The sequence below is a fragment of the Chelonoidis abingdonii genome, chromosome 5 (genome assembly GCF_003597395.2).
Source record: "Chelonoidis abingdonii isolate Lonesome George chromosome 5, CheloAbing_2.0, whole genome shotgun sequence".
Lineage (NCBI taxonomy): Eukaryota > Metazoa > Chordata > Testudines > Testudinidae > Chelonoidis > Chelonoidis abingdonii.
In genome coordinates, this window is record NC_133773.1 from 81594284 (window position 1) to 81606336 (window position 12053).

The 12053-nt window shown below is 43.0% G+C and overlaps 1 long non-coding RNA gene across 1 annotated transcript; it reads left to right on the top strand.

Annotated features, from left to right (window-relative positions):
- The first annotated feature begins 3851 nt into the window (after positions 1 to 3851).
- LOC142046893 (uncharacterized) lies at positions 3852 to 11812 on the top strand. The gene is made up of 2 exons (XR_012655970.1): positions 3852 to 4283; positions 11563 to 11812. It is a non-coding gene; the product is annotated as an uncharacterized LOC142046893 (long non-coding RNA).
- The last annotated feature ends 241 nt before the right edge of the window (positions 11813 to 12053 follow it).

A 12053-nucleotide genomic window follows, 5' to 3' on the forward strand; every position in this document is an offset into this window, starting at 1 on the left:
GTCACTGCTCTTGCCCCACACTGGGCAAGGGGCAGCCCCAGTGAGGGGCAGCAGCAGGGAAGAGGTGCACGTGATGGCAGCTGCCCACCCCCTTCAGGCATGGCACCCACCACAGGGGAGGTGAGGGGGATTCCTGGACCTGAGAGGGGCCTTAGGAGCATGTGCAGTGACAGTGGGGGGGGGGGTGAGTGTGCTGCTGGGGGGGGAAGGGGGTCCCTACCCCAGAGCTCGCTGCTGCCAGCAGGGAGAGGGCTAGGGGGAGTCCTTCTCTCTCCCTTCAGTCCCAGGGCAGCCTGCCTGCACCCCAAACTCATCCCCAGCCCTGACCCACCCCAGAGCCCACACCCCCAGCCAGAGCCGTCATCCCCCCTGTACTCCAACCATCTGTCCTAGCTCTGAGCCTCTCCAACACCCCAAATCCCTCATCTCCAGCCCCAGCCAGAGCCCTCATCCCCCTGCACACTAACCCTCTGCCTCAGCCCTGAGTCCCCTCCCACACCCCAAACCCCTCATCCCCAGCCACATCCAAAATTCACCCACAACCTCACCCCACAGCCCTCACCCCTTCTCCCTTTCCCTCCATACCCCCTCTTATCCCCAAACTCCCTCCCAGAACCTGCACCCCCTCCCTCCACACGCCCTCCCATCCCCAGACTCCCTCCCAGAGCCTGCACCCCTCCTGAACCCCAGTCCCCTGCCCCAGCCCAGGGCCTGAACCCCAGACCTCCTCCCCCACCCAAACTCCCTCCCAGAGTCTTGGGCAGGTGGAGTTTGGGCAGGGGCAGGTTCTGGGCACCACCAAAATTTCCACTACCCCTGCCGGCAAGAGCTGGGGCACCATACCAGGGTGGACCGGCTTCCTGAGGCAGCAATTTAAAGGGCTGGAGCCCAGGGCCCTTTAAATTGCTGCCAGAGCCCCGCTGCCAGTGCCATGAGGAAATGGCTGCAGGGCTCGGGTGTCAATTTAAAGGGCTCAAGGCTCCTGCCGCCGCTACCGCCCCAGGCCCTTTAAATCACCGCTGGAGCCCCACTGCAGCTACCCCACTGCTGCTGCCTGGGCCCTTTAAATAGCCCCTAGAGCCTGCCGGAGCCCTGGGGTTGCGGCAGCAGGGTTCTGGTGGCTATTGAAAGGGTTCGGGGCTCCTGCTCCCTCTACCACCCCGGGCCCTTTAAATAGCCACCGGAGCCCTGCCGCTGCTACCCCAGGGCTCCAGCAGCAGGGCTCCAGAGATGATTTAAAGGGCCCTGGAGGGTAGTGGCAGCAGGAGCCCTGGGCCCTGCTGCTGGAGCTCTGGGGCTCCGTCGGCAATTTAAAGGGCCCAGGGCTCTGCTGCAGTAGCAGCAGCTAGAGCCCCGAGCCCTTTAAAATCACCCCATTTAAATTGCCCCCAAACCCCAGGGCTCCCAGCCACCTCTGCAGCTGGGAGCACAGGGGGTGATTTAAAGGGCTTGGAGCTCCCAGCTGCTGCTACCACAGCCCTAGCCCCTGGCCCTTTAAATCCTGATTTAAAGGGCCTGGGGATTTAAAGGCCCCGCCTCTTCCAGTGGAGGCCACGCTTCTCCTCTGGATTCCAGAGTACTAGCAAGTCCTTTAAATTACTTTCACCCCTGGACTTTGGATACCCATGCGCAGCTTGCAGACATCCCTCATTCCCAGGGACATCTCGGATTTGAATCCCAGAGTCAGCTGTGTTACACAAACCGGGCCACTCTCCCCTCTGGGGCTGGAAATTATTTACATCAGGAGTAAGGTACCATGGATGGAGCCCTGCAGGGATTCGCATCCCGTGATCCGCAGACATGGTCCACAGATATCCACCGCATCGACGGATATCAAGCAGATATCCACGAGTTTGCAAGGCTATAACCTGGGGTCATAGTTTAAATGAAGGAAATTAACCAACAGCATTTTAAGTTTCTTGCATGAATAACTTTTGTGTGTTCCTCACTGAGGGTCTGTCACATTTTGCATCTTATTCCTGGGTCTTTGCATAGACACATACACTATGTGCATTTCACACAGATGTTTTACAAGTAAACCTTGTTTATTCAAACCCCAATTATCAAAATTTTAGGTTATCTAAAATTCATTTTTGTCCCCAGAATATGAAATTTATATAGAAAGTAAATTGTATTTATCCACCACCTAGCCAAAAGTTTTAGCTGTCTCAAAAGATATTCAGACAACTGGAGTATACCTACATATACAGTGTCTAATACAGTGCAAGTAAAGATTCAAGATCCAGTGCATAATATAATGCTAGTTATGTGCTCCCTTCTGTGTCTGACCAGCTCTGCCAGCAATCCATGGTCTAATTTCCTGTCTGTCCTGTTAGGATAGCTGGCAGCATTTGCTCTGCAGTTGTGGAACTCAAATGAGTGCAAGAAAGAATTGTACTTATGGCTGTCTGCTGCACAGGGCTGCGAGGAGGAGGTAGAGAGTATACAAAAGGACTGGCAAAAATCCATCCCTAAGTGTTTGAAGTGGACACTAGCAGTAGGCTCAAAACAGAAGTCATCACTTAAATGTAAAGAGCTTCTTTAGAGTTCTGAATCAGCAGACTATCATTTTGGAGCATAGGAAACTACAAGATGGAAGACATTTCATTTCAGATATATATTCCTGTTCATTTATAAACCTGAAAAATCTGTCAGTGTAGTAGCCAGGTATACAAGAGATCAATCCTACAGCCTTTACTCAGACAGAATTTCCATTTACTTCAACGTCTGAGCAAGGACTACATAGTCATGTCTCTAACTGTTAATTTCATATGTACAGAAAATGTTTTTGCAAAGCTATAGTTAACTGAAACAGAAAAAAAATTAAAAGGAAAAGAAAACTAACTAAATAATTATCTGCAGGGAAGACAGGAGCCTGAAGGTGAAATGAAAGACCTGATTATGGTTGTTCATGGAAAGTTAAAGAACACTATTTAATAAATCTTATTCTCCAGAGAATAATTTAGCAGTTAAACAAGTTTCTGGTATCTGTATGCATATATGTGCCTTCCCTAAGTATAAAACAGAGAATTAATGCTACAATCATCCATTCTAAATTAGGTTTTGTTCCTAGTTATTTTTCTTATTTGCAAAGTTTATGGTTCTGAAGACAAACCACAATAAATATTTAACATTTCAAAAAAAGTTTATTTCTTTATGCTACGTATACACAAATTATTTTTTCTCTTCTGTTCCCTGAAGAAATAATATATTACAGTAAAATTATAAGCAATTGTTTCTTCCAGTGTTTTTTTTGTTTAGCCAGAATGTGGTAGTGCTCCCTCCAGTGAATTTTTCATAATCTAAAATGATTAGGTACCTTTGCAGACAGTTCCCTCTGTCTACATCCACTGTACTTTCCACCCAAGGAATAATATATAAAATTCAGCCAAAAATCTGATCTCTCACTTTGCAAACAGGATCATGTTAAAAACAACAACAAAGAAATAGATATAGTTTGTAAAATAACTATTCAGACTATTTTGTGCAGTTTTAATATAAAAAACTGATATTTTAGGACAAGAAATTATAATAAAATACGTTTTGAAATATAATAGTGAAATTTCTCTGGCATTGTTATCAAAAGAAGTTTCAGTCTTTCACCAGAACAGGGACATTCAGCCCTTATTGATAGTGTCACGGGAATATGGTACTTTAAAAATATCTTTAAATTAGGCGTGAGCTCTGGAAGAAACGGGTTTAAGCAAAACCTCTCTCAGGTACTTCACTCACTGTTTTTGTTGCCTATGTATCTGACATTTTAGCTCTTTCACCATTCATTTCTCTTTTGTTCCAGAGTGAAGAAGAGTGAAGTATTTCAGAAACCCTATCATATAAAGAGGGAGGTTAGAAGTTCCTCCTGAGTTTTCTTTTCTTTTTTCAGCAATGCCTATTGCAAGCACATTTGTATAGATGTCAATACATAATATTACATTTAGCCACTTAACCTATCAAGTGGATTACAGACGTTTGAGATGTCCTTGCAATGGAGAAGCCAGTTAGCTGCAAAAGAGACTCATATGCTAAATATTTAACCACTTGGCAACTGTTCATCAATTACTCAGGAAAAGAATCAGTGTAGAGAAATCCCAGGAATATGGTTAACTTTTTGCCATATTCTTGGGTTTCTCTACATTGATATGGGACTGGTTTTGCTAATTTATTTCTTGTAAATTTGATCTCTTCCCCATTCTCAGACTGCTGCCAGCTTGCATAAACTGCTTCCTTATGTTCCCAGGATGTTGCTTCCTTGAACAGCTTGAGTAAAGATGGTGGTATTGAAGGTATGACCAACACTGAATTCAAGTTTTCTACTCTCTCCTCCAAGATCTCTTCTCTTTTTGAACATCTTATTCTCTGTCTTCCAGTTTCAAAATCTCTGTAGTTTATCAGCCTCCTAAATCCAACTTCCTTCCTGGGGGAAGGAGAAAACACTTTAATATCTTCTCCCTGATTCTCTCTGAAGTCTCCTTTGCAAACTTCAGCCTGTCATAAGCATAATTCCTAATTCTGAACCTTAGAGTCCAAAATGTGGGTGCCTGCATGAAACCTCCAAGCTTAATTACCAGCTTGGATCTGATAGCACTGCCACCAGCCAAAAATTTCCAGTGTTTGGCTCACTCTGGTCTCCCCAAAACATTCACTGCGCTCCAGGCTCAAGTGCTGGTCTACACAAAAGAATACCCTCTCATGTCTTTTTCCTTCTATTCTCCAGCCTTCCTTACTGGTTATTGGAAGATTCTGTACTTAAACTCTTGAATTACACAGAGAGGCATTACCTTCCCTCCTTCTTTTCCCTCACTATGTCTTTCCTGAGAGAGACCGGATCATTGGACAGATTTTTTATCCTCAGGCTCACCTTCAGAAGAAAACATCACAGTTGTTAAAGAAGCTTATATAAAGAAAGAAAAGCACAAAAATGTACTGTGTATAAGATAACATTACGGGTCATTGCTTAAAGAGAAAATATGAATACACAGCCTATTCAAATAAAATAATTGAAAAAGCACAGCAACTACACATGTAATATACTACAAAAACACATAAGCTATTGTTTTTTTTACACTTTGTACTCTCACACTATGGAAATGAAGTAGATCTGAGATTGAAGATCCCTCTCATAGCTGAGAGACAGACAAAAGACACAGACCCAAACATTCCCTCCCTGAGCTTTTAAAAATCCGGTTTCCTGATTGGTCCTCTGGTCAGGTGTTTAGTTCCCTTTGTTAACCCTTTACAGGTGAAAGAAACATTAACCCTTAGCTATCTGTTTATGATACACCCTCACTGGGGACTTGAATGAACATATTGACAACATATGTTTATATTTCTTCTAATATACTTTTCATTTTTGACTGTCACAGCTTTGTCCCATTTGTCATCTCACTTAAGAATATCCATAGACATACAATAGTTCTCCTCATCCCCAATCATTTTCTTATTTTACTCATGCCATCATAAGAACAGCCAATGGGCCATACTGGGTCAGACCAAAGGTTCATGTAGCCCTGTATCCTGTCGTTCAACAGTGACCATTACCAGATGCTTCAGAGGGAATGAACAGAACTGGTAATCATCAAGTCATCCATCCCTTGCCGCCCACTCCCATCAACAGTGACCACTCTGGTTACAGTTAGACACTCTCTCCATTGCCTTGCTCCTCAGAAAATTACCGTCTCACTACTCATTGCTTTGATACCAATAGATTCTCCAACTGAATTTGCTCGTTCAAACCTTTGCTTGCTGATCCTTCCTCTGGCTCACATGTTAATATTTACAGCCCTGACCAGTCTCTGCTTTTAATCAACTTGTCTCCATCAAAACCCACACTATTCCTTGCACATCAAGTTCCCTTGTTACACAGACCAGCTGCACTGAAGGGCACAGACCAGTACCTCAAAAGACAACGGCACAGGTTCTATCTCCAGGCCCACCACAGGAACTGGAAGTTCTTATCAGACACTTAACTAGGATGCTCATTTGTGATGGGATGGACTAGGCCCCAAAGGCCCTTGCTAGAGGCCTCAGGGTTCTACCAACCCATCCTGGGGAAGGAGCAATGGAGAGGTCCTCCAAGCAGGATAGAGCAGGGGAAGCAGCCAAACAGCCATATAAAAGGAACTGCAGCGCAGTATAGCAGTCAGTTGCTGCTTAGAACAGGAGAAGAAAGGACTGTAGGCCTGCTGCCTGGAAGAGCAGCAGGGCCTCAGGAATCATTGAGGGAGCCCCTGGCTGGTTGCTAGAACTGTGTAGGGACTGAGCCTGGGGAGGGCTTCAGGAAGATAGGGTCTCCGGGAAGGAAGCTCTGGGGATACAGCCCCATACCAGGGCTCGACTACTTAAAGACCACAGCCCAGGGCGGGCTAGAAGGAGACACCACCAGAGGGGTACTGAGATAGGTCTCGGTGGACCATATACCCCTAAAGGGGTTTGTGCTGGTTAACATGCAGACAGTGTTAACATGCTGTGGCCAGAGCGCTGTGTCACTGACAAACCTGCCTGAAAATCACAGAAAGGGATTACTAGAAGGGGGCACTCGTGAGAGGTGAGTGCTAACCCTGTTACACCACTGGTTTGCAAAGTAAATCTTCTATTCTTATTTCCAATGGTTCGGGCAATCTTTGCCCCCTCTTCCAGAACATCTTCTCCACCCACTCACACCACACTCTAATCCCAATCATTTTCCAGGAATTTGTTTTCTGCTTTCAGTATACAGTTGCCTGTTTCATGACAATATCTCCTCCACCTTCAATACCTGCTCACGCTTTTCTTAGCTTTCTTTTTCCTCTCCACGCCCTTCCGTGTTCTTTGTGGACATTTGACATCTCTAGCCCTTTATGAAAATTACCTACTCTCTTGACTCTTTCTCTTTTATCATTAATTTCTGTCTCTTTTCCTTGCTTTCCTACATTACTTCCATTGTCTGGTACCTGTTCCCAATGCTTTAAAATCTGCTACTGTCCATAAACTTCTTAAAAACCCTTCCTTAACAATGCAGTGTTGTTGCCATGTTGATCTCAGGATATTAGAGAGACAAGGTGGGTGAGATAATATCTTTTATTGAACCAACTTCTGTTGGGGAAAGAGATAAGCTTTTAAACTTACACAGATCTCTTCTTCAGGTCTGACCATGACATTCTCTCTTGCCACCACTTCAGCTTTAACCTTGCCTTTCTTGGCAAAATTCTTAATAGCCTTTTCTCATCTCTTCCAGCACATATCAATAGCCTTGAGCATTAGCAACTTGGGGTTTACTTTGGCCATATCATGGAAACTGTTTTTCTTTTATAGTTATTGACCTTTTTCTGCAGATGTAACTTCCTTCTATCTACTTATTCTCCTTGACCTCAGAAAAGCATTCCATCCTGTGGGACAGCTTCCATTGCTATTGCAAACAATTCTCCTGCCAGTTTCATTCGTAGTATACCTATCAGACCCCTCTGTTTGCAGTGATGGCTCCTCATCTGTGCTAAGCCTAAAATTTCTCCTGTATGGAGTCCCACAAGGCTTAATTCTTAGTCTCCTGCTATTTTCTATCTACCTCTCCCTTTCAGTCATCTTAACTCTACCTTTAATCTTAGTTATCACGCTGATGATACTCAACTCTCTATATAAAAGAAGCTATACGAAATAGTTGTGTTATATCTGTATGTGAGCCTTAAAGCTAGAAGGCTTAAAGTAGGGGTATCAAAAATATTTCTGAGGTGAGGGCTGAATTACTCTTTCAGCAACAGTCTGTGGGCCCAAGTAAAAACTACTGGCAGGAGGCATATTTTGCAGTCTTCTATGACTTCAGAATACTACTCTTCAGTTAGCAAAGTTAAACATTGATTTCTTTTCTTTCTTTCTTTTCTTTTTTAAGGAAATACACTCACACAATCTCCCTTCCTCTATTCATTAAGTTACATCTCCATGCACTCCTCCTTTGACCAGTATCCCTCCTACTGCCTTCCAACACTGTGTGAATTTTCCATCTTTCCCATCTTCCCAGCCCCACCTCGGATGTTTTCCTTCCCCCATAATAATGTGGGCATTTTTCTTTCTCCCCACCCACCCACTTATATTTTGGGATTCCCTCCGTTCTTTATCTCTTCCCCTCTACTCCCTTTGAGATTATCCCCATCCCCTTTGGGATTCTTTTCACCCTCTTGTCTTCTCTTTCCCTTCCCACCACTCTGAGTCTCTAGTCCTTTCACACTTGGGGCATTTTTATCCTGGATCCTGTTTTCTTGGGATGGCAGGAACTGGGGGGCAAGAGGGGTGGGAAGTAAGTGCTCACCTGAGCCTACAGTGGTAGGGGTCCACAGGGGTAAGTGCTCCCCTGAGCCCAATGCTACAAGCTTAATGGCAGTAGTGACAGAGACATAGCAGAAGAGGCTGGAAAGGAGCCCCCATTTTGAGCCCTGGCTGCGAAGCTTGGAGCAGTGTCTGCTTAGCAGTAAGAGAAGGGTGAGGGAGCTCAAATACCTGTGCCCTATCAGGTTTGAGCTCTTTTCTCTGTTTTTCCCACTCGTGCTCTGTCTCTGTCTCTCTCAGCTTTGAACTAGCTATAGAGGAACAGCTGAAAGTTGCTTTGATGTGTCAAAGGTGCACAGTGGGCTGGACTGGGTCCATAGGCAACATATTTAACACCCTAGCTTCAAGAGAACAGGAACTGTCTGTTCACCCTATAGATGTAAGAAGAAAATGTAGCTGCTGATAGGCTTAATTTATATCAGAGATGGAGCTGGTATCATACTTAAGATTGTCTTACACTTTTGTATTGTAAGACCCTATTTTCAGTTGCTTCTAGCTGCCAAATTTTAATCATCTCGGCTGAAATTTTCCATGTTGTGTGTCTTTTTCTGTAATTATGTTATTCTTTATTTTCCAGTTTGTGTTGGTATTGAGTTAATGATATTACAGTTCTAAAATCTTTATAAATGAAAGCAGCATTCATTCAGCAGGGTCGGGCCACTTTTAGACAGGAGACAGCAAATGAGAGGTGGAGAATCCTTGCATGGAGCCCTGAGCAGCTCTCTGCTAAGGAGCTGGTGGGGTCATGAAAGCAGTAAGCAGGATCCTGCCTGCCCTCAGGGGGGAACTTCAGGTATTTTTGAAAAGTACTTAGGTGAGGTGGATCTATGGGCAGTGTTGAAGGAGAGGTGTGAGCTGGTTATTCTCTGCTCTTATCCCTCCAATACTACAGAGGAATATTAGGGTTGTAAGGGTTGAAGTTAATAGAAGTTATCTTTGCTTTGAGGCTACCCTTGGTTTAGAGCTGCAGGGGAAAATAAAGCAATCAAAATAACATAAAATATTAATTTATTTTTCAAAACTGATGAAGCAGAGGGAAGTTGAAATGTGACATTAGTCATTTACAGGCAAGTCCACCAAGAAATTCCCTATAGTTGCAACAACAGTCCTGAAGAATCTGTAGAGGCAGCTAACAAGGAAATCTCCAAAGGTCTTCAGTATACGTTTGTCTTTTCAGATACATATTTTTCTCCACACAAGCTAAACATTTTATACAAGCACAGTAAGAAATAGTCTAGAAAACATAAAAGCTTTATGACTTTTTTGAAAACTTGCTGGTTTTGCTGATACAACTCCCTATGATATGGTTCAATTTTAATAACAATGGGAAGTGTTTCAGTGCATAGGGGTTTTTAATGCATTTTAAGAATCTTTCAAAGGGATTTAAGAACTGCTCTTTTGTACAAAGGCTTTCACCTTTGGAAAGCATTGAGCAGTACTTCAGATGAACTACAGTGAGAGAACCTGAAATTATCTAGTGCACTGGAATCAATATCAAGCAATATTTTTTTTTCTGAAAGAAATTCAGTCTGACAGGAGTAAGAGCAATGTAAGGAAACCAAGACTCTGGCTAAAAAGCTGGATATAGAAATCCCCTGTAAACCCGTACAAATTAGTTGATGTCACCAGAGCGAGAAAACCAGAGTGACAGAATAAAATGTTATCCAGGTTCCGGAATACTTTATTATTACCACCTTGGGTCACTAAGCTTCACAAGCTATATCCATCAACTTTGATAGCAATTTATAAACTAACAATGGAGGCTAGATGGTGCAGTGCTTTAATGTACTAACAATTTACATTGAAACACCTGGGTTCAAAATTGGCTAAGACACAACTAAAAAGGGTTTGTTGGTCTCAGCCTGCTCTCTAGTGGACAATTGCACATACATACAATCCTATGACAATTTTATTTGAGGAGAATCTAAAGAATGAGATGCATTAAGATACTCCTAAGAATAGAGGGGTTGGTGTTCTGTATTTTCTAGATTACTTTGAAACCCCATGAGAGGTATTTGTGATGCTGGCAGACCAAGTGTCAGGTTATGCTAAGGCCCCTGGGCCTCACTAAACTCTGATAAGTGCATAGTTGGAAACCAGTCTGGCTCGCCTGTGTGTTAATATTGTTAAAACAAATTAGTGTAATAATAATGTGTTTAGTGTTTAGACTTTATGAAATGTTTGTAGGATGCTGCATGTATTACTCTTTCTTATAATATCTGTCCCCATGTTATAAGGTAATATTTAAGTATTTGCTCTGTAACTATAAAAGTGTTTGCTCAACCTGTAAAATCCCACAGTTAGGAGAGAAGCATTACCAATTGTGAATTACTAGTTTACCACAAGAGGTGGTGTATAGACACTAGACAAACCATTGTGCAACATCAGTGGGCAAAAGACTGTTAATTGCTTGCCCCACATCGGTGAAGAGGGCACCTGCACAAGCCCTTGTCCCATCACAGCTTGAGTGCTGGGGGAAAGGAATAAAAATCCCCATTAAGGAGAATCATCACTATGCTGCTTAGAATTCAGAGAATGCAATATTTCTGAGCGTAAGTAAGGGATCCCCAAGCTACTTAATTTGGGTTAGCCCTAAAAGACATATAGAGCTTGCACATAGAATAGCTACTATCATCTTTTGGAATTTAAGATTGTAACTCATTTGTTTCAGAGTAGCAGCCATGTTAGTCTGTTTCCGCAAAAAGAACAGGAGTACTTGTGGCACCTTAGAGACTAACAAATTTATTTGAGCGTAAGCTTTCATGGGCTAAAGCCCACTTCATCGGATGCATGCAGTGGAAAATACAGTAGGAAGATATATATATACAGAGAACATGAAACAATGGGTGTTACCATACACACTATAAGGAGAGTGATCAATTAAGGTGAACTATTACCAGCAGGAGAGAAAAAAAACCTTTTTGTGGTGATAATCAAAATGGCCCATTTCCAGCAGTTGACAAGAAGGCATGAGGAACTGTGGGGGCGGGAGTGGGGGGAAATAAACATGGGGAAATAGTTTTACTTTGTGTAATGACCCATCCGCTCCCAGTCTTTATTCAAGCCTAATTTAATGGTGTCCAGTTTGCAAATTAATTCCAATTCAGCAGTCTCTCGTTGGAGTCTGTTTTTGAAGTTTTTTTGTTGTAATATTGCAACTTTTAGGTCTGTAATTGAGTGACCAGGGAGATTGAAGTGTTCTCCAACTGGTCTTTGAATGTTATAATTCTTGACGTCTGATCCGTGTCCATTTATTCTTTTACGTAGAGACATCAAGACATCCTGACAGTACTGATGGAACGTTATCCTCATAAATACTGCATTCCTTTCTTGGCCACCCCAGCTCAAAAAGTACACAGTAGAATGGAAAAAGCCCAAAAAAGGACTGCAAAGGTGATAGAAGCTTCCAGATAAGGGGAGATTTTAAAAGATAAGGACTATTTATTTTAGAGAGAAGATAAATAAGTAATGCCATAATAGAGGTATGTCAAATAATAAATGATAAAGCGAAAGTAAATTGTGTGCACCTACTTACCCTCTCTCATAATACAAGGACAAGAGTTACCTACTGAAATTAAAAGGTGACAAATTTAATACTGATAAAAGGAAGTCATTTCAGAAGGCAAAATTAACCTGTGACATTCATTGCTAGAAGAGTTTAGCAGGACTTATATGTAAGTGCCTAATACTTTTTTATCTGGGCACCTAAACCCAGACTTAGGTGCCTTAGTCCCAGCTTTAGGGTCCACTGTGGTCCA